The sequence below is a fragment of the Amphiura filiformis genome, chromosome 11 (genome assembly GCF_039555335.1).
Source record: "Amphiura filiformis chromosome 11, Afil_fr2py, whole genome shotgun sequence".
Taxonomy (NCBI): domain Eukaryota; kingdom Metazoa; phylum Echinodermata; class Ophiuroidea; order Amphilepidida; family Amphiuridae; genus Amphiura; species Amphiura filiformis.
This window is the reverse complement of record NC_092638.1, coordinates 26,754,503-26,779,673: the sequence shown is the minus strand read 5'-3', so window position 1 is coordinate 26,779,673 and position 25,171 is coordinate 26,754,503. Positions and strand designations below refer to the sequence as shown.

At 37.4% G+C, this 25,171-nt stretch overlaps 1 pseudogene; it reads left to right on the top strand.

Moving 5' to 3' along the window:
- Positions 1-344: 344 nt before the first annotated feature.
- LOC140164124 (uncharacterized) lies at positions 345-24,111 on the top strand (annotated as a pseudogene).
- The last annotated feature ends 1,060 nt before the right edge of the window (positions 24,112-25,171 follow it).

Genomic DNA, 25,171 nt, shown 5'->3' with positions numbered 1-25,171 from the left:
TATTACCTTACTCTCTAAGAAAGATAAAGATCCCCTTTATATTAAAAGCTATAGATCCATTTCACTGTTGACAGTTGATTATAAAGGATTTTAAAGGAAGAAATATTGGTAATAATATTCGTTTAATTATGGATATCATTGAATTTACTGATATTAATGAAATCCCAGGAGCAATCCTTCTCTTAGATATAGAGAAAGCTTTTGATAGTGTCAGTCATGAATTATTACTGCAAGTCTTGAAACATTTTAATTTTGGTGAAAATTTTATTCACTGGATTAAAACTCTTTATTCTCAAAGAAAAAGTTATGTTGTTAATAACGGTTTTTTCACAAAACCCATCATAATGGATAAAGGAATTTTTCAGGGCTGTCCTATATCTCCTTATTTATTTCTGATGGTTATTGAAACAATGGCACTTGCTATTCGCCAGAATGTTAACATTAACGGTATTCCTATTGAGGAGAGAGAGTTAAAAATTTCATTGTTAGCAGATGACTCAACTTGTTTTCTGGATGGTTCGGCTGATTCCTTTAACAACCTTTTTGAGACTTTACAAAAATTTGCGACTTGTTCCGGCTGTAAAATCAATCTAGCCAAATCTGAAGCTATTTGGATTGGCTGAAAGGAAGGTTCTTTAAATTATCCTTTTTCTGGGCAGGGTTTTTTAAAACTCTGGGTATTAATTTCTCTCTGAATTTTAAGTCAATGTTTGATCTTAATTATAAGGTTAAACTGAAACAGATTGAGGGAACCTTAAATTGCTGGCGCGCTAGAAATCTTTCTATGATAGGAAAAATTTGTGTTATTAAAACACTTCTTTTGCCTCAGCTGCTCTACCTTTTTTCAGTTTTGAGTATCAAAATTCCCAATTCTTTCTTTAAAGAACTTAACAAATTGTTTTTCAAATTCATTTGGAATGGTGGTAATGATAGAGTCAAAAGAAATTGTGTGTGTAATGATTTTTCTCTGTGTGGCCTCCGTATGATTGATCCTTATACTTTTGCCTTGGCTCAAAAAATGTATTGGGTTAAATTACTCCTTGATAATAACTTTAACAGTTTATGGAAAACAATTGAGTTATCTGCATTAAATCGTATGTATGGTGATATTTTATGGAAATCTTATGCTCCTGAAAGTGTATTAAATAAGCTTCATTGTACTCAATTCGCCGATTCACACAGGACGTGGTATGTGTTTTCCGTGAAAATGCTGTGAACCTCAGTTTTGGCGGTAACATCCCGCTATCTCTAAGGACCGCTATCTCTAAGGTTCGCTATCTCTAAGGTTCGCTATCACTAACGTGTAAAGTCTATGGAGATCAGAATTCCGCTATCTCTAATAGAGAAAAGGGTTCGCTATACCTAAAAAAGGTCCGCTACTTCTAAGGTTCGATATCGCTAATTTGGGATAAGGTTCGCTAGTTCTAAAGTTCGATATCACTAATTTGAAATAAGGTTCGTTATCACTAATTTGAAATAAGGTTCGATATCACTAATTTTGAATAAGGTCCGCTATTACTAATTTATTGAAGGTTCGCTATCTCTAAGGTTCGATATCACTAATTGCAATAAAGGTCCGCTATACCTAAGGTTCGCTATCACTAATTTTATTTAAGGTTCGCTATCCCTAATTAATTAAGGCTCGCTATCTCTAAGGTTCCCTATCATTAATTTCGATTAAGGTTCGCTATACCTAAGGTTCGTTATCACTAATCTTAAATAAGGTCCACTATCTCTAATTTTAAATAAGGTCCGCTATCTCTAATTTCAAATAAGGCCCGCTATCTCTAATTTTAAATAAGGACCGCTATAGCGAATCTTAGAGATAGCGAACCTTATTTAAAATTAGAGATAGCGAACCTTATTTAAATTAGAGATAGCGAACCTTATTTGAAATTAGTGATAGCGAACCTTAAAGATAGCGAACCTTAGAGATAGCGAACCTTAGAGATAGCGGACCTTATTTAAAATTAGAGATAGCAAACCTTAGGGATACCGGGATTGTTAAAATTAGAGATAGCGGACCTTATTTTAAATTAGTGATAGCGAACCTTAGAGATAGCGAACCTTCAATAAATTAGTGAAAGCGGACCTTATTTAAAATTAGAGATAGAGAACCTTATTTAAAATTAGTGATATCGAACCTTAGAAATACCGAACCTTATTAAAAATTAGTGATATCGAACCTTAGGTATAGTGGACCTTTTGCGTAATTAGTGATAACGAACCTTAGGGATAGCGAACCTTAGAGATAGCGGTCCTTAGAGATAGCGAACCGTCGACGTTTGGCATCCCTTTTCAGATCTTGGGGCTTGCCAATCTTTGTGGTTTAATAGAAATATTAGATCAAAATCTAAACAGTATTTTTACTATGAAGACTGGTGTGATAAAGGTATTGTGTATGTTGATGATTTGCTTAATCCTCCCCATCCAGGTAGTATATTGTTTGAAGAATTAATTCTTGATTTCGATATTTCTAATCGTGATAGGAAGAAATTTATTTTTTTTATGAAAAATGTTCCCTCTATTTGGATTGATAATCCAAACATTGATATTTCTAGTTCTGAGATTTTTGATAATCCGGTTGATAACCTTATCAAAGCTCCAAAAACTCCTCGATATGCTTATTCTATCATGATTGAGAAATGTGTTCCTGAAAAGCGTGTGTGTTTTTGGAATGAGTTGGGTAATGACCCTGAGGACTTGGAATGGGAACAAATTCATCTTCGTAATTTTAAATGTTCCATTGATTCTTGATTTTGTTCATTTTATTTTAAAATCTTTCACAAAGCTAATGCTTTCAATGATTTTTTGTTCAAAATTAAAAGGAGGGATTCTCCAGAATGTACCTTTTGAATAAGATGCCAGAAACAATAACCCATGTTTTTTGTGATTGTGAGATCATCAAACCTCTTTGGGATTATATGGTTAAAACTATTAGAAATAAAGATGATACTGATTTTGATATCTCCACATTTGATAAAATATTTGGGGTGCCCGATGACATGTTTTTGACATACTTGTTCTTGAGTGTGAAATATTATATTTATGTATGTAAATTTCAAAACAAACCTCCCATAGTCCTGGCCCTGTCCTACAGACCCGTATACAAATTTTCAGGAAGAAAGTTTGAATGTTGATTGGAGTAGGGTATGCATAGGTCTTTCAAATTCTACTAGGTGGAAAATTCCAAACCCGGGCAAACTCTGTATATGGCCGTTTTTCAAAATGGCCGCCAAAATGTACTTATGAACCAGGTATAATCCCAGCAAACACAAAAACGTTTTAAAAACGTTTTTAATAAGTTATATTTTGGCTTTTGGTTTACATAAAAACGTTTTAATAACATTAAAATGTCGGGTTATATAAAGGTCATGAAAACGTTTTAAAACGTTTTGTATGAAAACACACTACAACAATATTTTTGAAATGTTTTCAAAAATGTTATTGTAAACTATTTTTGCAAACATTTTTTGCCAAATATTTTGTCAACACTTAAATAACATTATGTTAAAATATTTGCACTCAGCAAACACAGAAATGTTCTTAAAATGTTTTTTTCAAAACGTTTTAATAACATTTAAATGTCGGGTTATATAAAGGTCATGAAAACGTTTTTAAAACGTGATTGCAAATATTTTGGGCAAACATTTTTCGCAAAATATTTTTTCAACCCCAAAATAACATTCTGTTTAAAATGTTTTGTATCAGTTTTCAAAAATGTTTTTGGAATGTTATTAAAACGTTTTATACCCTTTATATAACCCGACATTTAAACGTTTTTCTAAAACATTTTTGTTTGCTGAGCAGTAGATTATCAAAAATGATTTTTAATGTTATGAAAACGTTTTATACCCTTAATATACCCTTTATATAACCCGACATTTAAACGTTTCCTGACAACCTTTTATAACCTTTTGCGAATGATGTCGAAAACGTTTTGTGTTTGCTGGGATGACAATAACTCTGAAACTATTTGACCTAGAGGGGTGATTGAGGTGTCTATCCCCACTAAATCAAGGCTGTCTGATTGAATGAAGGGGGTTTCATGGTTGTCCGAGGTCTAGGATACCTGAAATCCAAGATGGCCGCCCGTAGCAACCATAATCATCATATTCGCCAGATGACATGACAATATTTCGGAATCTGCTTGACCTACAAGGGTCATTAAGGTGTCTATCCCCACTAAATCAAGGCTTTCTGATTGAATAAAGGGGGTTTCATGCTTGTCCGAGGTCTAGGACACCTGAAATTCAAGATGGCCGCCCATAGCAACCAGATAATCATCATATTAGCCAGATGAAATGACAATAATTCGGAATCTGCTTGACCTGCAAGGGCCATTTAGGTCTCTATCCCTATGAAATCAAGACTGTCTAATTGAATGAAGAGGGTGTCATGGTTGTCTGATGTCTAGGCCCCCCGGGTCTAGGACAACCACAATCTAAGATGGCCGCCCATAGCAACCATATAAATATTCACATTAACCAGGTGAGATGACAATATCTCAATAATTATTTGATCCAGAAGAGCAATTAAGGCGTGTAACTTCGCTAAATCAAGGCTGTTTGATTAAATGATGTGATATCATGGTTGTCTGAAGTCGAAGTCACACCAAACCAGATGGCAGCCATAGCAACCACTATTAACCAAGTAAAATGTCATCAATTAGAACCTCTGTAACATAGAGGCTGGATTAATGCCGCCAAAATACGTTTTTTTTCACTAAAAATGGGTTAGAGTGTCATGGAAACAGAGTGTCATGGAAACAGCATTATAAGCATTAAATATTCAAAATAATCGATGAAAAATGGCTTTGAGGGTTATAGCAGAAACATTTCTCCCTAAATTATGTTGCTAATATGTTTTAATCCAAAATGGCGCCGATTATGAGGTCCAAAATGGCCTTCAAAATACATTTTTTCACTCAAAAAATGGGTTAGAGTGGCATTAAAACAGCATTTAACACATTAAATATTCAAACTTATCAATGGTAAATGGCTTTGAGGGTTACAGCAGAAACATTTCTCCCCAAATTGTGTTGTTAACATGTTTCAAATCCAAAATGGTGCCGATTATGAGGACAAAAATGGCCACCAAAATACTTTTTTCACTCAAAAATGGGTTAGAGTGGCATTAAAACAGCATTATAAACATTAAATATTCAAAATAATCAATGAAAAATTGCTTTGAGGGTTATAGAAGAAACATGTCTCCCCAAATTATGTTGCTAATATGTTTTAAATCCAAAATGGCGCCGATTATGAGGTCCAAAATGGCCTCCAAAATACATTTTGATTTTGATCTAATATTTCTATTAAACCACAAAGATTGGCAAGCCCCAAGATCTGAAAAGGGATGCCAAACGTCGACGGTTCGCTATCTCTAAGGACCGCTATCTCTAAGGTTCGCTATCCCTAAGGTTCGTTATCACTAATTACGCAAAAGGTCCACTATACCTAAGGTTCGATATCACTAATTTTTAATAAGGTTAACCATGACACCCTCTTCATTCAATTAGACAGTCTTGATTTCATAGGGATAGAGACCTAAATGGCCCTTGCAGGTCAAGCAGATTCCGAATTATTGTCATTTCATCTGGCTAATATGATGATTATCTGGTTGCTATGGGCGGCCATCTTGAATTTCAGGTGTCCTAGACCTCGGACAAGCATGAAACCCCCTTTATTCAATCAGACAGCCTTGATTTAGTGGGGATAGACACCTTAATGACCCTTGTAGGTCAAGCAGATTCCGAATTATTGTCATTTCATCTGGCGAATATGATGATTATGGTTGCTACGGGCGGCCATCTTGGATTTCAGGTATCCTAGACCTCGGACAACCATGAAACCCCCTTCATTCAATCAGACAGCCTTGATTTAGTGGGGATAGACACCTCAATCACCCCTCTAGGTCAAATAGTTTCAGACTTATTGTCATTATACCTGGTTCATAAGTACATTTTGGCGGCCATTTTGAAAAACGGCCATATACAGAGTTTGCCGGGTTTGGAATTTTCCACCTAGTAGAATTTGAAAGACCTATGCATACCCTACTCCAATCAACATTCAAACTTTCTTCCTGAAAAATTGTATACGGGTCTGTAGGACAGGGCCAGGACTACCACCAGTATTGGTCTTATGGCTGTTATTAAAATAAATAGAGAAACAGAGTATTTCATTGCTAAGAAGAAAAACAAACTCTCTTGCCACTTTCGTAAACATCTAAGTTTCTGTTTTATCTTGTTATGTTTAGGAATGTGTAACTGTATAATTTATTTTGGGACTGATTTGGTTATTTAATCATGTAACTTGGAATGTTTGGGTAGTGTGACTGCATTTTGTATTTTTTGTATTGCTGCTTTTTTGTGATTTGTTGTTGATTTTCTTAATTTGTTAATTTGTTTGCTGAAATGAATAAAAATTATAAACATTGAAATATAAAAAAAAAGATTTGGTATGCGTGCGCTTCATCCATTCAACGTTCATCGGTTTGTGTTCGTTACTCATTCGGTGACACTCGACTGATTGAACTGTACTGACCCGCTGCATGTTCGTTCATGTCGTTTTTTGTTCGTCGCATCCGGCCCATGTTCGTTTCAAATACGTTCCTGTGAGGCCCCCACCCCAAATCTTCTGCCGGACTGGTGATTTTGCTACCGGATGAAATGTTTTTTGTATATAGCGATGTGTACGTTGACCATGTGTGACAGTGGCATTAACTTGACCCTCGCATGAAGAAGACCTGTACAGGCTTTCAATATGGTGGCATATCACCTTCAGAAACTTGAGTATTCTGTGTAGCCCAGCAAGCCGTGCCGTAAGAAGTGTCGATATCCATCATAGGCTGACTTCAATTACAAACGTTTAAAGAACACTGTCTCATAAGTGTGGTTGCTACGCACAATTGTGTCGATTTTATGTACCGGTACTTATATTTATGAGGGGCTTGTAGACCCGATATGATGTACACGCTTGTTAAATCTTGCTGGTCTTCTGATCGAAAGTCGTCCAACTAGTACGTTCATTTTTCTGTTTGTGGCAATGTACAAAACACACCATATCCCGAAGCTTGATCCTCTTCAAATTAGAGAATAAACGATAGTAATTTTTATTTTGACTATCCTCTACCGTGTGATAGACGACAGGCAGGTCCAATATTTTGAGTATAGTGGATGCCGGCGCAGCCGGTATTCACTACGATAGTCAAAATAAAAATAGAGGATAGTCAAAATAAAAATTCCTATCGTTTATTCTCATTCTCGTTGTCGTTTTATCTTTTCTGTTTCGGGAGCTCTATTGTTCAGAAACAAAAACGCAAGGGATTAAGTGGGATGGTGTGTAAGTTGACTTCATTGTTACGTTTGGGACATCATGCTTGTCATTTGAAGAGGTAATAATAGGTGCTGTCAATCACACTTAATATGTCTGTCAATAAAGGTTGGATAAGTCAATTATATGCAACACTGGCGTTTCAAGTGGGCAATCTTACTCATGTCAGTCATTTAACTAGGCCGGGTAGGCCTACATCAGGTCCGAACGTAAATTTGGTGTCATTATGGTCTATATTACTGTGACATTTAAAAAAGGACCCCTGCCTCTTCTCCTCTCGCTTTCTTCTCTTTCTAGTCTGTCTGTCTCTCCCCCTCCCCAACTCTCACCTGTGCCATCTTTTGAATTATGTGGATATCTGAATTATATTGGATGTTGTATTTCCTTTACCCTTCTCCACCACTGTTTTAGCAGTAGGCCTATAATCAACGTGGAAAAATTAAAATAAACGGAATAAACTCCTCCCTGCTCAGCTCGCCCCCTCGACTCTTCTCTCGATCTCCTCTCCTCTCCTCTCCTCTCCTCCACCAGATCATATCCTCGTCTCATCATCCCCACTCTCTCAAATAATATACATTTAAAATAGATTTGAGTCTGGCAATTTTGCCTGAAGCAATTATCAGATTACCAATTCCAATGAAAGAAATCCTATTAGTTTCACTTCAACGGACTTCTCTGGTGTTGCATATTACCAAGTTTTAAGGTGTATTTGGGACGAAAATAATTCCCCGTTTAATCTCTACATAATCATAATATGACCGATTTTTGCGCGATTGCACGAACAAGTATACTTTATTCTTGGCAACACTGATTACTATTGATTAATTTATATTAATCATGTTAATTCTACGCTGGGCTATTTTCACGAGCTACTCCCGCCTAGGCTGGAGTACCTATACACCCAACGAAAGTCAATTGAAGCCGTACAATTTATCGCGAATTTACGACCGTAAAATTTAGACACTTCTTTTGTCTAGATTAGCATCAACCCTCTCATCTCACGTTTTTCATGTCATAATTTAACATAACTCCCGAAACCGAAATAGATGTTATCTTCGTTCAACTTTTCTGTAGTCAACAAAAGACTAGAATAAAAGGATTGTTCACACGTACCATGCTAACACTTCAAAATAACAATGAGATCCGAAACCGAAACCGGAAACCGAAACCGAAACAGAAAAGATAAAACGACAGTCGGTCAGTTAAGTATTATTTTAATAACTGTAAATTATTTTTTAAAGAAAAAATTAAGTTACCGTCATAAAAACTCCCCTTTTTTTTTTTTTTTTTGCGCGTACTGCTAGCGCGTGCGAGTATTCCGCACTGCGTCTACGCATACAACGCGATACATACGCGCACCTTTATGAGCGTGTTACGCGTTATCAACACTCATGATCCCGTTTTATGCGCTGGCTTACCTTTTCAAGTAGAGTCGGTCTCAAACTCAATCCACTTTTGGACTAAAAACGGCTGATTTTATGACAAAGCAAATCACACAAAAATCACAAAACAGAAAATTTTGGTCATTCGGGCCCGTAGAACATGTTTTATTTAGTCGCCTTGCCTTTTAAAATACTCTCGTTGATGTCGATATTGTCACTAGTGTCATGAGTGTGGTCTGTGGGGGGTTGGGGGAGGTTTGAAAAATAAGTTGGTTTGCTAACTCAACTTCCCCCCCCCCTCCCGCCTAAAACCAATCTCCCAAAAGAAAATTACCACTACCCCCTTTGTGTAAAATCCTACCTTAATTATCCCAGTAACACAAGACAAAAATGATGCTCACCGCACCGGGATTTTCTGGTCTTTGCCTCCTCAGAAAACTGACCCTGATACGCCTTTGAACATACAAATACTTGGACTTCCCCAGAAGAATTTTTACAAAGACCATACTGGTTGTTACTAGTAAAATGGACGAATTTTGCAGAAAATCAGAGGTGTCCGACAGCTCCAGTTAAAGGATCCATTGACTTCAGCCCTTGTTCAATCTGCAGTAGACCGACCAGGGACGGTGTATATGAAGGGACTGGAAACGGCTTATTGATGGGTATTGTTTTCTGATCATCTTTTACCATGATCGACCTTCGTTTATATTTATTATTTACTCATATCATGTTGCCCTTCAAAATACAACAAAAAAAATCTAAATATTTTCTTTTTGTCAATTTTTAATAGTTTGCAATAATATTTGTATTATATCGCCAATTTCAACAAATCAAAATTATTTAATATCAGAAGGACATTCCTTGTATTCAGAATACAATTCTATATGTCTGATGTGCTCTCATGTTCCACCAAAAATAATGTGCAAACGTTGTTACCAGAGCCCTTTACCTTACCATTATGAATTTTACTTTAAAATTTTGATTTTTTTTTTGGATTTTACCTTTCCGGGCGGTTACGTCCGGTTCTAAATTATACACAGTAATGAGGTCAGTCGTCACACCCAGGTTCTTATGGCCGGTTGGTATCATCGAGTGAATGAGTGGGGTGATTTCAAGTGGTTTCTTTTCAAATTTAGTACAATAGGAATAATCGATTTTCCTTCTCGGAGTTATTTTCAATCAATGTAGCTACTTTTAGCATTTTATTTTTATAAAAATATAAGCAGAGACTTGGTCTATTTATTTCTAATTATTTTACATCGTGACAGGTTGGACAAGACCTATTTTAAAGTATCATTTCCGAGGGGATAATCGCGATCACGGAATTCTGCATGTTTTAAAACGCAAGGGTAAAACATTTTTCATAAAATGTGTTTATAATCGAAAGAAAGAATAAGCAAAAAAGAAAGAAAGAAAGAAAGAATGAAAAGAGAAAGAAAGAAAGAAAGAAAGAAAAAGAAAGAAAGAAAGAAAGAAAGAAAGAAAGAAAGAAAGAAAGAAAGAAAGAAAGAAAAAAAAAAAAAAAAGAAAAAAAAAAGAAATAAAAAAGAGAGAAAGCAGGGCCGTCGCCATGGGGTGTGGGGTACGACACCCCCCTGGCGATCCTTAAAAAGGGAAAAGAGAGGAATAAAGAAGAGAGAAAGGGAGGTAGAAGGGGAAGAGAGAGAGGGAGAGGGAGGATGGGGGAAAGTTGGAAAAGGGGTGAGAGTATGAGATGTGTCTCACACATCACATGAGAGGGAGAGGGAAAAAAAAAAAAAATAGCCAGGGGGCAGGGTGGCAAATCATTCCCCTCTCCTGCTCAGTCGTCAGAAATGTTGTGACAAAATCTTCCTTTTGGTCTATTTTAGACCCAAAATCAACACCATTTTGGACCATTTTGGGCTATCATTTTCTTCGGAAGGGGGGGGTTGGTGGCCCTAATATAAGGGAGGGGGGGTCATAAATGTTTGGAAAGAAAAATGGGGGGGGGAGTATAACAATTTTGATGACCAAAATGTAGTGAGTCATAAGATGACCACAGAGAGTGTTTTTGTTTTCTTCAAAAAGGCTAATTTCAATACAATTTTAGCCTGTTTAGGGGTGTGTCGGTGGTGGGATCATAAAATTTTTGTTACCGAAATAGGTGGAATCGCAAATTTTTATTGACGAAGACTTTTTGTACATTTGGGACCCCTATTCTGAAGAAAATGATAGCTCCCATAGTATTAAAATGTCAAATCATGCCGCGCGCTTCTATCTCGGGAATGCCATTCTGTGAGTCCCCTTGAAAATTCCTTTTTTTAAATCTCGAACTTGAACACGAATCTCAAAAATGAGAGTATCATTCTATCCTTTCTATATGTAAATCATAAAATAATATTAGTGCTAGATCAGCTCCTCTGATATAATACTCTTTAGGTGGATCAAAATATGCCTATAAAACCGGGACTAAAATATAACTATAATTTGTAAAAGGCCTATGCATCTTCCTTTGGCACGATTTTAGGACATAATTGTCCTCAATTTTGTTCATTTTAGTATTATATTGAAATTGCAATTTTTTGCATAAATCAAAAAATAAATCCCCAGTTGAAGTACAAAGCAAATTAGTCAATCAATATCACTTCAACTTTTGTGATTTATGCACGCATCATGTCTTCTGGAGGCAGATTTGAACCTTTCGTTTATAGGCCTAAATAATAATAATTGTTCATCACCAATACAGGCCTATGTGATTCACAAAATAATAAATTCACAACTTCTAAATTACTTAACCTATAGAAATCATTGAAACACTGCTCTGAACTGAAATTAACTGATCTAAACAATGGTGATATATTCAAGCAATTTTAACCATAAACAAGAAATCATTTCCAAAATTAATTTGCTTTGGTGACAAGCCTATAGACACACGACTAAAAAAATCGATCATCGTGTAGTACTTTCAAGTATGGGCTATTGTGAACGTGAAATTTCAAGTATGCGCTAATGTGATCGCGAAATAAACATATCGATATTTTGTTAATCTCTCCGGTTATGTGCTTAAACCAACCGGCGGTTGCTACTTATGCATTCTTGAATATTCATATACCAATGACCTCTGCCAACCGGACGGAACCGCCCGGAACCGGCGGGCAACCGGCGGTCGAGTTTTGATTTGATCCCTTAAATGATCTAGAGGACCTATAGGGTACTTGGGGCCCACCAAAATCATTGGAGGGCGCGGCTGTGGAATTGCATTTTACTTCAAAGGCCAGTTACCCAAAGTCCTCGTATATGCCTATTTTAACATTTTTTCTCTCTTATCGAAGTGACTTTTCATATTCCCCGTACTTCTACATATAGACAATACTTCTATACACTGGTCTGTCCATACCAAGCAGTTACGCAATAAAGCTGCAGCATCCATGGATGAAGGTCTCCACAAGATAGCGGACTGGACTACTGACTTGTCCTCTTCAACGCCAAAACATCCGAGACACTCACCATCAGCTGGGTAAGTGATGTGTCTACTGGCCACCCATCCCTTCACATTTTGGGCGAAGCACTAGAAGAAGTCCAATTGATCACCTAAGCCCTATATAGGAGTTACCATTGTTATGGTCACTAAAATGACCCAGGCCAATATCACCCGCTTCCGAGTTCACTCAACACCAAACGCGGAAACACACTGTTTAATATATATATAACTTATGATTATTTATTAATTAGTGCCGTATGGCTGTCAATCAAATCACAATATCGAATCATACAAGAATTTAACTTTAAAGCACTACAAACATTCCCTTTTGCCATGGTTACTTATTTAAGCCTGGAGATCTTGATTAGCTGACTATCTGATGGGATTCCTTTGTCTCAGTTCTTGATCCAAGATCCGGCAATGTCCAAGCTCCTGTAGGGAAACACTGGTCTACCACAGTCTCAGTATGCTCAGTGCAAGTCCGGAAGACTATGATGTTTACACTATCCTAGCTGCTAAGCTAGTGTTTTCCGAATGGTCTTCTATGTTGACCGCAAATTCCTCTGTGGAGATCACTTAAGCAAGCTATCTGCTCCACTTGACTGTCAGATAACACTAGTCCAGCAAAATACCACGGTTCGTTGATGAAGGTTTTTATGTATATCTGTCGCTTCTTATGGCTTCTATAAGTCGACAAAACAATCCAACACACAAGAACCGCGAACCGAAGTTTGAAGACTTCACACAATTATGGTAACTTTTGTACCACCACTGACTAACGTAAGTTTCACCGAGTTCAGGCGGCGAGTGGCATGATCATTAGGAAATGAATTTGGAGAAAACCTTCTGTTAATAAAATACCATGCTGAGCAACCAGCCTGGGTGGCTCACGCTCCAGTAATTTCAGATGATTAAGCTCAGTAATACATCAAAAAATGTCTTCCAATTCATGAAAACAAATAGATAATCAGCGGATTAAAAGCTTAGAAGAAAGGTCTTGCTGCTCAGCGAGTGTTTGTAATTATCAGAAGGTTTTCTCCAAAATTCATTCTCTAATGAGAGCCGGCAACTTGTGAAACCGCCCGGCCGTATGGCATTTTCCATATACTCGGTTAGTTTTGTGGGGTTCATTCTCGAACCCCAACGGTTTTAGCTTGTATTTATATTATTTATTAACAAAGGCCTATTTGTTTGTGATATTTCAAGCGTTTTAAAATGTCAAAATAATCCCATTCAATTCCACGGTTGACGATGAAAATTTACTGAATTTAGAGAATGCTCGGCGACCACCACCTGACCGAGTTCTCTGTTATAACTCTAAACTGCTGCCAACATATTATTATTATCCAGGCCTTATACCGGTATCTAATGTGTTACCCTTCTAGAATAATCATCACTTATTATAGCATATTACAGCATATTACATAATTGCTAAATATAGCTCATTACTTCAATACAAGCCAATCAGAATCATCTGTATACATGATCACTGCAATAGCGCCACCACTTAATTTTCCAGAAACTTCATAACTAAATAAATTATGAATTTCTTGTTCGCTTTATTCATTAGCATTTTACACATAACACCATCAAACAATTGACACGGGGATCCCGTCTAGCAAAGAGCGCTGGTAGAAGAGTGTGTCTTCTGAAATATGCAAACTCGGTTAGCAACCAGAACAGAATTACGACAAACAAGTCATCCGGTCTTCACTGGAGTATTGGTCTCCTTTCTGACATGGAGCCAAGACCTCAGACCTCGCCTTACTGGACTCCATTCAGAGGCAGGCCCAGTGTAAGTCACTGCGGATTGGACAACAGAGACTTCAACCCCACAGACAAATCAAAACAAATTACAGCTCAAGCTAAATCTTCTCAAATCCAAGGGAATTCCAAAAGGACACCCATTCTGCACTCGCAGACAGTCATTGTTTTTCTATCCCAAGATAACGTAGATTATCACCAGTACTCCTTCCGGAAATAAGTTCATCAGGACTGTCAATGAAACAGATAATTCAGAGATTCTTTTGTACAAATCCAAAATTTGGATTGATGCTCGTATCTCAATGACAGTGGTGCTAAGACTTCGCACTTTCTCAAATTTACTGACCAATTCCTGCACCTCGACGCCTGCTTCCGGTTGGAGCTGACGTAGATGGCGCTGTAAGGAGAAATACGCAGAAGAGTCCTTCATCTTTGTTGGATTTGTACAAAAGAATTTGTACATTAAATTATCGCTTCTCATTTATTCCACGAGCAGTGGAATAACCTTCCCGAGTCTGTATATAACATGTATAATGACGGACGAGACACTGATCATGTTCAAGTCCGCTGTAAATCATCATCTTACAAATAGGAACTTCGTGCAGTAAAATGTGCATGGATTTTATGTGCATCGAACTGGCTGTGTTAAAATACCCCACACACACCAACACCCCCTACACACACAGCTCTCAAGCGCACCCACCCCAAACACCCCCACACCCAAACAAGGTGCTTATAGGCCATGGTTGTTAAGTCTGGGTCAATATTATATTGATGGTCTTCCAATGATTTTACTGTTTGCATGGTTTGTAGGCAAACCGTCATATCCCGAGTTTCAACCTCTTGGTTTGTTATCCGATGATACACGAAGTTCATTAACCCTTTTGGTTCCACTGGTTCGTATTTTATTTTCGCTGAAGCAAGCTCTTAAATTACTTTGGAACATCAACAGCTCACCTGCAATTTGACAATGATCATGGCAAGTCAAGTCATTTATGGCAGACCAAGCTGGCAAGCAGCTAGATCAGAATACCATGAAAGCTGCTTATCGTCTAACGTATTGATGTATCATGTTGTTACAAATTAATACAAAATAAAACATTTTTCGACCTTGTCGAGTTTTATTTAACGTCTATCTTGGGGGTGGAGACTGCCCCCTTACTTCTCTACACAATAGCAAATGTTCCTCCCACACATTTTGACAACTTAAATCATAATCATCAGACACGACCTGCTTTTCGCAAGTCTATTACCATGATTACACTGGCACATTTTGAGGTCCGTGCTACAGTAAAATAATATAGTGTAAAATTGTGCGGGAAATGGCTTCAAATTTGGCTTCATTTTGAAACATTTGCAACGGTGCATTATCGGCCTGAATTATCAAAAAGTGGCTGAAAAGAACCAAATATGGGCCATTTTGCCGAAAGGTGGGGGAAACCTCCCCCCCCCCTCCCCCCCCCCCGGAATTAAGTATAATTCATCATATGTCTTCAATGGGTGCTTCTTGTCTGTTTACATTTATTCTGGCCTACGATTATCCGTTTCGTGGTATAGGTTAGAAGAGGTCCTGAAACTTAAGACTGTTTATTTTTAAAACTCACTTGACCTTCGAGGATGAAGGTTGCAAAATCATTCTAAATCTGGTCCATGCATGAGATATGATGAACCAACTTTCATGAAAGTAATGATTCTTGGATCACGCGTCCCAGTGTTTATAGATGACAATTGCCTAATTTTGCCGATTTGGGCATGGACCAAAATTAAGAATGATTTCTCGAACATTCATCCCCGAAGGCCAGGTGGGTTTTAAAAATAAACAGTCGTAAATGAACAGTGAAGAGTTTAAAATTGAGCTAGTGGTCGTGATGAGCATTGGCTCAGATTCCGTATACAACAGTTCATTAGAGTTGCTAAGCTCCTTATCATACGTGTTTGTTTCATCAGTTCATGATGTGCGTCTATACCTGATAAATGGGCCTGCAATTGAAGATGGTAAATCTGGTTTTTTTTCAAGTGATCCTATTAAGGATACATTCTCTTGGGTCATGACCTTGACATAGGAAAAAAATTTTATTTTATTTTTGACAAGCAGACATACATATCCTTCATATAAAATAACATGAATCCTGAAAAGAGGTGCCAATGTGCCATTTCCCCCTATTTTGTCTCCCGTTGCTAATGAAAACAAACCCCGATTGTATTGCGCGAGATCCATATTCCAAATACAGGGTGAGTCAAAAAAAGTGCAATAGAGCAAAGAATCGATATTTATGCAAGAACCAAGTCACACTTTCCTATTATTGAAAAATTCTATAAATGCCACACTCAAAATTCACCTTCTGTGAAAATATGAAGTGAATCGAGACTACCGTTTAATTTTTATGAGTCATTTTGCTACGATACCCAATTTCGTTGTTTGTCCACGAGGTATCGTGTATTTTGAATGAGAGCACACAATGCACGGTAAAGGCACCAGCTCTGAAACTGACTTTAACTTAAATAAGGTTGATTTTTGCGCTATTTTAATTTCATTTTTTTCTGTTCAAACAGACTTTCTAACATTACTTTATGTCCTTCATACCTCACTCGACTTTTTAAATCCCGATATGTCCAACTTACTGGATTCACTCCACTTCAATCTGCGCGCATTTCATTTTGACATTTGAAAAACTTGCCTACAAATTTGTATGTTTTTTGATAGAGAATAAACAACTTTAAAGTAAAGGTAAAATGAAAATAACAACAAATAATGTTTCTTCTCCTTAAACAAGACCAATGGCAATAACACTTTTGGTGCTCCATTTTATTTCAATGCCAATGAGGTTAAGAAAATGGCAGCTGTTCCAAATCTACCTTACACAGAGTGGGCTGACATGCAAACTTTACATGTCTTTTGGAAAAACATTAAAATTGGGTGTCGCTATCAAATGTGTCATAAAAACAAAACGGTAAATGCTAATTCCTTAATTTTTTCACACAAGGTCACTGATGGATATATCACATATTAAATGTTTTAAACCTAAAAGGTTCAACTCGGTTCTTAAATAAAAATTGATTCTTTTCTCTATTGCACTTTTTTTGACTCACCCTGTACTATCTTAGTTTCGAGTCCAGACTGCATGCGGGACTGCATGTGGTTAGGACGAACGACGTGTGTTTGGAACGACATAAACCACAGCATAAACCGGCTGTGAAGGAGACTAACTCTCAATTTGAAGAGCTTCCGGTTAGAATGTCAGTCCGGCAAATTCTTCAAATTGGGCATATAATATCAAAACGGGATGTACGAACGGGATATCGCTATTTACTTGCAACCGGGCACCTAGTAGGGCCCGGTAACTTGCAGTAGTGTTTTGCATGCATCACTCCCGGCACCGGCAGCACTGGCTTACCAGCTGGTCCGGGCGGACACACGCTTTGGCCCTGATGGAACCTGGCTTTCATTTTGAAGATATAGCCTATATAATTACATTTAATTAGATTTACTCAAACCCGGGACTCACAAACATAAAAATAGTTATTATAAATGATCAGCCAAATATTGATTTTTATTCAATGGGCATGCCTCATGTGTGTGTGTGTGGGGGGGGGGGGACTTTAATCCTATACCAAAGGCATGCGGGGATGTGCCGCTCGATGGTTGATCTCTTGCAAAAAATCCTTAGACATGGGTCCCTATTTTTACTGGAAAATCCTTATGGGTCCGTTTTTGACTTAGGCCTAAACTCCCTTTCTACAAGCATAACGAGTCGAGTAGGCCCTAAACCTCCATCTTTTTGGGGATTGGGTCTATATTTCAAAGAAAACCTTAGACATGGGTCTATATTTTTGAAAAAATCCTTAGAAATGGGTACCTGTCCACGGTCAAATGACCCTTCGAAATGGGTAAGGCTTTCAAGCTGGGTATTATGGTCTCAGGTTTCAAGTCTGGAGCTTTTGGAAATGATCCGCATCCCAAAGAAAAACATCCTGACTGACCTTCCAAAATCTGCTTTTGGATTAGCCTAAAAATTATAGGTTTAAACCTTCATATCGTCGCCCTACGATAATTGCAAGTCATTTTTTTAAACAAGTAGGCCAAGAAAATGTGTTATCAAGCATGCATCAGCATCTAATTATTTCGGATTATTCCCTTTAGGGCCGGGATAGGCCTAGCAGCTGATAGCGCGCAGTGGTGTAGATTTCTTTTTGACATTTGGGGAGGGGGATGGGGTTGGAAACAATTCTATAGGCCTGTAGTGAATCCAGCACCTTTTGGCGACAGATGATATAATGCGCGCGAAACGAGTGAAAAAAATTGGCATGAAGCTAACTGGTGAAATATGGTGCAAAAGTGGGGAAAATAGCTAAAAATGGCCAAATATGAGGTTAATTTAGTCAGAAACCCTCGGCAGAAACCCACACACAGCCTTAACAGGCGTCAACATTGGGAGGGATGATTGTATGGACAACCCCTTGGCAAAATATGGGGGATTTATCCCCCATCCCACGCGGGATCAGTACGCCTGAAAAGGGGTCCGAAGTTCTGAACTTTGAATAGTGAAATACTGAGTTGGAGTCCACAAAATAACTTCCCCACACAAGTCGGTTCATAAAATACAAATGTTGTATTAGAAAGCTGATCATAGGCGCCAAAAAGACAGGATAGGCCTAAACTACGAAAACCTTTGGCAATAGGCATATCCATCCAACACAAAGGTGTTTACTGCATGTTTTAGAGGCTATCGGAAGGGGGGGGGGGGTCCGAAATTTACCAAAAGTCGGCGTAAATAAAATTGCGACCGCCCCTATTTCGGCAACAACAATTTTATGACCCCCTCACCACCGATACACCTTAGGCCTACCCCCCTAAACAGGCTATAGCCTATAAATTGTATTGAAATCAGTCTTTTTAAATAAAATAAACACACTAGGCCTATCTGTGGTCATCTTGTAATTCCCTACATTATGGTCATCAAAATTTTATGACCCTCCCCCCACTATTTTTCTTTCCAACAATTTATTGACCCCTGTATATTTTGGACCCCCTTCCGAAGAAAATGATAGCCCCCTTTATTAGTACCTAATCATTATCATTTGTTCTTGTGCAAGATTGGTGAATCATTATGTTTAAATGCATGCTTGAACCATATTTTGTACTTTGTTCTCTAAATTACCAAAAAAATTACTTTCGTAGTAGGTTGATGATATCCATTCTTCAGCTGATTCTTGTTCCAAGCCGACGTGACATTCACAACTTTGTTGATCCGTCATGTTTCCAAACGGGATGTATAACCGCGGAAGTCTTCTTCGAGCATGTACATCTCGATTTGCCGAATTTGATGACCCATGACCTCGACATGTGAAATAAAACAACACGCGTGAAATATGAATTTCTCCGTAGATGCTTGCAAGGAAAACAGGAATTTAACCAGTTGCAGTCATTTGATGTAAGTAGCAAAGTACCCACAAGCAACCGGGCCTTAGGCTGCTTATGAAGGTGAATTTCGTTTGTCACCTTGTTAAATAAGTAACATAGAATTGAAAGATTTGTTACACAAATGACCATATCTCTGAATCGTGCTAAAGCTTAAAAAGTGTTGACCACGGTGACTACAAAAATAGATATTTCGAATTTGGCTGGTCGTAATCCCCAAATTCGAGTATACACATGTACCGAAGATAGGCACCATATCTTGCAAAGTTAAATTTTTTGAAAACAATTAAACAATTTATGAAAGCCAGACTCTTTAAGAAATTTTTGGAAAAATCAAAACTTCAGTCGTAAATGTAGGGTTTCTAGAACTGAATAGCAAGAATGTAAATATGGGATGTTTTATAGATGACTACAATTTGGTTTAGAAATCAGAGTGAGGAAAATCAATGAAATGACTGGTTCAAAAAAAAAAAAACAGCGAGTGCTAGAATCAGTGACCTACTTCATACACTCCCAGTCCCAATCAGAGTCTGAAAATAAAAATAGCAATGGAAAAATAATAATATATAAATTTTTCCCTTTCAGTTGCAATATAACTTTCGTATTTCCGATAATTATTTCTGGGCCAAATTTGATATTTAATATGGCAAAAACATCCCATTTTAGCTCTCGAAATTTCAAAAGAGAATGTACCCTTAATGTCGTGTTCACACGGACGGATACAAGTCACTTATTACCGGTAATAGGATACAAGTCACTTATTACCGGTAATAAGTGACTTATGTCCGACCGTGTGGTCACGACTTAAGTTTTGCTTCTGTGTGTAGCCTAACATGGTTTATGCCATAACAAGTACCCGACTGTTTTAATTTTAATACGGAATCAACTATTCAGTATATTCTCTATAGAATATTTACATTCGTGCTTTTGGTTTAACTTCATTTTATCATAATAAAGAAATCAACGGTGCAAAAATTGTAGTATAATGAATGACTGACGTAACTAATGAAAACAAATGTTTTTGTGATCCATCGAAAAACAAACCTTTTATATCAATTTAAAAACTAAGTACATCAAAAAACGGTTCAAAAACCCTTTCATACTCTTTTTAAGCCAAGACCGTTTTTCTGATGAACCATGCAGCTAACCATGTTGATGCTATTTCAGGTACATGTTCCAAGCACTGAAAATATATAATGCGGCCATAAATATATTTTTGAAATACCTTTTTTTGATTCCAAATGATAATGTTATGGATTCGTCTATTTTCCGGTCAACCTTTACGCAACTTGTACAAAAGATGACGACGCAGAGATTTCACGTTTTATGCAATTAATGTCATCGTCGTTTTAATGTCTACATTATTTGTTTGATGTAAACGTTCGGGCTATTTATACGTAAAGTGAGCATTCCAGCTTTACCAAATTTGTTATTCGACATGTTGACTTACGCACAAAGCGCGCGTGTAAGGAAGGGGGATATTCTGGGCATGTGTGCGTAAGAAAAATGGCGACTTGTTTAAAGTCATAATGTACGATCTTATAATATGAATTTGTTTAATTTTTTTCAAACCTGATTTTTTGGCATATTTGTAATGTTTACGCATGTCACAACTTGCACCTAAATGGAATCAGCCACATTTGTTGTGTTTGTAGGTAAACAGAGCAAAGTTCGACATAAAGTCATAATTCAAGAAATTATGACTTTATGTCCGCCCATAGAACTGCGTGTTAAACGGCCAAAATAACAAGCAGTGTTTCTTTCACGTTACCTCGTTATTTCAGCTCAAAATGGACAGAAACCATTCCCGATCATTATTACTAGTATTATTTCAGCATTTTGAGTATATAATGACAAATTTAAAATTTGAAGGAAATCGTACATTAAGCCTTTAAGTAGGGGAGAGCGGGGAGTGTTCGCCCTAGGGGCAGGTTCGCCCACCCCTTGTTTCTCAGCACTACGGCTATCGGGGAATTTGGTGATGGCAAAATTAGGTGACATAGGTCATTATAAACTTCTCATATTAGCTACACAACATATAGGGACGTGTTCATCGAACTGCAGCCAAAACAAAAAAATTACACCAAAACGTAATTTTTTCTTGCATTAATAATGTTGTATTATCATTGATACATAAATACAGATGGTTTTATTGGAAATCTGTATTGTGAACATAAGGGATTTGTCAAAGATTTAATGCAGTTATAAACTCCTTATTCGATTTGTATTTTGCATACCCTGAAGAAAATACAAAAATGTGCACAAGGGGCTCGTTCGCCCTTTTGAGGATGGGGCATGTTCGCCCTATATCTTCCCCGGGCGGACTTACCCCAAACTGGAGGGCGGACCTGCCCCATCACCGTATTATGCAAAATATTTATAACTATACCATTAAACAAGGTAAAACTACTGAAAAGCATGTTTTTTACAGTTAAGTGGTATCAGTATAACTCATACCACCGTTTATGTCCTAATGCATAATCTCCGCGAAGTTGTAAACATGATACGTTTAAGCTCACTTTGGACCCCTACATTTTACCCTGACCCGACCCCTGCAACAAATTTAGTGACTCCCCAGAAGAGAATGAATGCCCTGTATACTCTTGCTAAATGCTTGCATTTAATATGTTATTGTTATGCAATGTTTAAACCTTTTTTTGTGATTAGGGTGAACTTACCCCACCATATGGGCGAACCTGCCCCAATATGGGGCAAGTTCGCCACTTTGCAAAACTTTTTTGTTTGCTCTATCCTGTTGCTATTGTAAGGCCTGTAGTTCTGGGATTGTGGCCGTATATAGCTAAGACATAGGGCTTTCACATGGGCTATTCAGGTCATCCCTAACCTTAAAATTGACATCGCTAGGCTGGTCAGAAAAAATATAGGGCGAACACTCCCCGCTCTCCCCTACTAAAACAAAATAAGAAAGTGAAATATTATGGTATTTTCCAATATTTTATTCATAACTTAATAACCAATTGACCTTAGAAAATTTCAATGGAATTGTTCAATTCGTTGTAACGTAATAATATCTATAACAGCTTTAATATGACATGTCAACAGTGATTTTCTCTTTAATTTCGAGTCTATTCATACCAGTTGGGCCTACATGAGGAGCGTTTCCTATCCTGGACTAGAATGATCAATGGCAGCAAAGGAACAAAACACGTGAAGCCCATAGCTTAAAGGGCAGGTCTATAGCAAAAACAACATCATATCATTGGCAAGCTAATATTATGAGGACAATGACAATGACTCCTTTTTTGAGAAAATAAGACGTTTCAAATTGATATTCCGCAAAAACCAACTTAAGCGGTGAGTTCCTTCGAACGAAACAGATTTGGCCTAGAAAAGCGGTGACGTCATGAAATGAGATGTGCCCGCTGTGAGAAAAGGGAGTATAAACGCTCTCAATGGACAGAACGTATACTGTTGTTGTTCACAGAAAAAAATCCAAATTAAGTATTACAAATTTCATGGTTTTTAAACATATGGATAAAATCAGCCGCTTCTTTTTGATATATTAGACAATTGTGATATTACAATTCATATGTATATCAATATCATGAGAAATATTAGGCCTAAAAATAAATACATAATTTGAGCTTAGAATTTCATCTGAGACTAGCATATAAACCGTCCAGAAACTCATGTATCTGATTTCCCTGTATATTGCAATGCTATAGTTTCAGTTGGAAGAAATATTACAAAGCAAACGCATATTAACAATTGTGTGTGTGCTTTGTTCATGAAAGAGAACAATAGTGTGCGTATTGTTATGCAGCATTGTTATGGTAAGTGATAGTACAAGTCATTTAAATGTCAAACTTGTCAAAGTGATTGTGATTGTATGATGAGAGCACGATAAAGTGCCCGCTTCATTTACCTACGTCATCAGTCTAACGGGGGAGGGGGAGAACACGTACGCTTCAAACGGGGGAAGAACACGTACGAGGCTGAACTTTACCCACACAATTTCTCCTTTTTCAGGAGAAATACGCACAAAAAAATTGCAACAAGTGTCAACTTGTAATGTAATAATTATTCTCTTCCAATAGAGATAAACTTGTTTTAGCTATAGACCTGACCTTTAATTACAACAATATATACCAATAACATTTCCCACTATAATGGTTCTTAGTGAAAATGAGAGAACTGGGATGTGCGGGAGATTTGGGTGCATTTTCAGTCATTTAGTTTAGAATTGGGCTGATTTGATTTATTGGTGGCTCTCATTTTCATGAAAATATGGTTTAAGGAAGAACGTTTTCATTATTTCTAAAAAAAATGAACTTAGAATTTAATAGATCTACCTTATTATTATTATTATATGGCGCTTTATACGGCGTCTTACCCTAATTTTCAACAGAAAAGTCCTAAATATTTGCATAAATTCGAGTGCCTCTGTCGTCAAACATGGCTTAAATTTAAGTTTTCTGAGACCCAGCCGCACATCCTCACCCAAACATTTCGAGAACCCCCGTCTCCTTACCAGATTTTTAATGCAAGGAAGAATGCACAGCTTGATTTCGGATATTTAGTTTCATAAGCAATATTTTTTTTTTTTATGTTTTGATATAGAAGACTCGTAGTCCAAGAAAAAGCTGCAGTTGTGTTTAATTTTATCATAGTGTCTTCCAATAAAACAAATGTGTTGAACATTCTCAAGAAGTTCATCCCACTAGTCACAATCTATTTTATATTAAACTTTTACAGGATAATGTTTATGATGCTCTGCTCAGTGAAACCAGACAAGGCATGTGGCCCTGATAACATCCCGTGGCGTGTGCTCCAAGACTGAGCCCTTGAGTTAACACCCCTCTTACAGCGCTGCCCAATGCTTCCTTAAGCCTTGGTAATGTACCCTCATCGTGGAAGCTTGCCAATATTGCTCAATTGCTCCTGTTTTTAAAAAGGGTAACAGCAGCTGTGTTGAACACTACTGGTCCACCTTATTGCTAAGCCTGGTTTCAAAAGTGCTTGAACGATGCATTCATATTTGATCACATTTAATTTTCCCGAGATTTCTGATCAACATGGCTTCATACGGAGGCGCTCATATACGACTCAACTTGTTAAAAATTATCCATTATCTTGTTGGCAACTATGACACCGATGTAGTGTACCTGGACTCCTCACAGGCTTTTGACTCTTTGAGAGGCTCAGGTCCACAGGCTTCGGTACCCCCCTCCTGGTTCTATGATTACCTCAGTGACAGACTGCAGCCGGTTGCCATCAATGGTATTTATTCGATCTGGTTGCCTGTGACCTCTGGGGTCATACTTGGGCCATTGTTATTTGTCATTTATATAAATGACCTCCTCGCGTGTGTTAAATCTAATCTGAACATGTTTGCTGACGACGCCCAATGTTACCGTTGACGATCAACTATGCAGTCTGACTTAAATGCTCTCCGTTGTTGGAATAAGACATGTGATATTGACTTTAAATATTAAGAAGTGTGTTATCCTTCATGTTAACACTTGTAACAATCAAAATCTGCCTCCTTACAATTACAACGGTCTTGCCGAGAACATCGTGCGTGTCCAACTTAAGGCCACTCAATTTATTTTGAGAAGCTATCCATATTATGAAGATCGTCTGAAGGAGCTTTTTCAAAAAACATTCATGACTTGACTGCCCTCGATGGATTACCTTCCGTTCATCTGTTCCTTACACTTTAAGATCCTCCGACCGTCTTTCGATTATCCCAAATAAGTGCGTTTTTCAATCGTTTACACAAATCCTGGAATGACAACCTAGTTGTTTTAAGAATCTCTGTAAATCCTCTGCATTTTGAAACCAGCTTTTATACCACTATTACAAACAA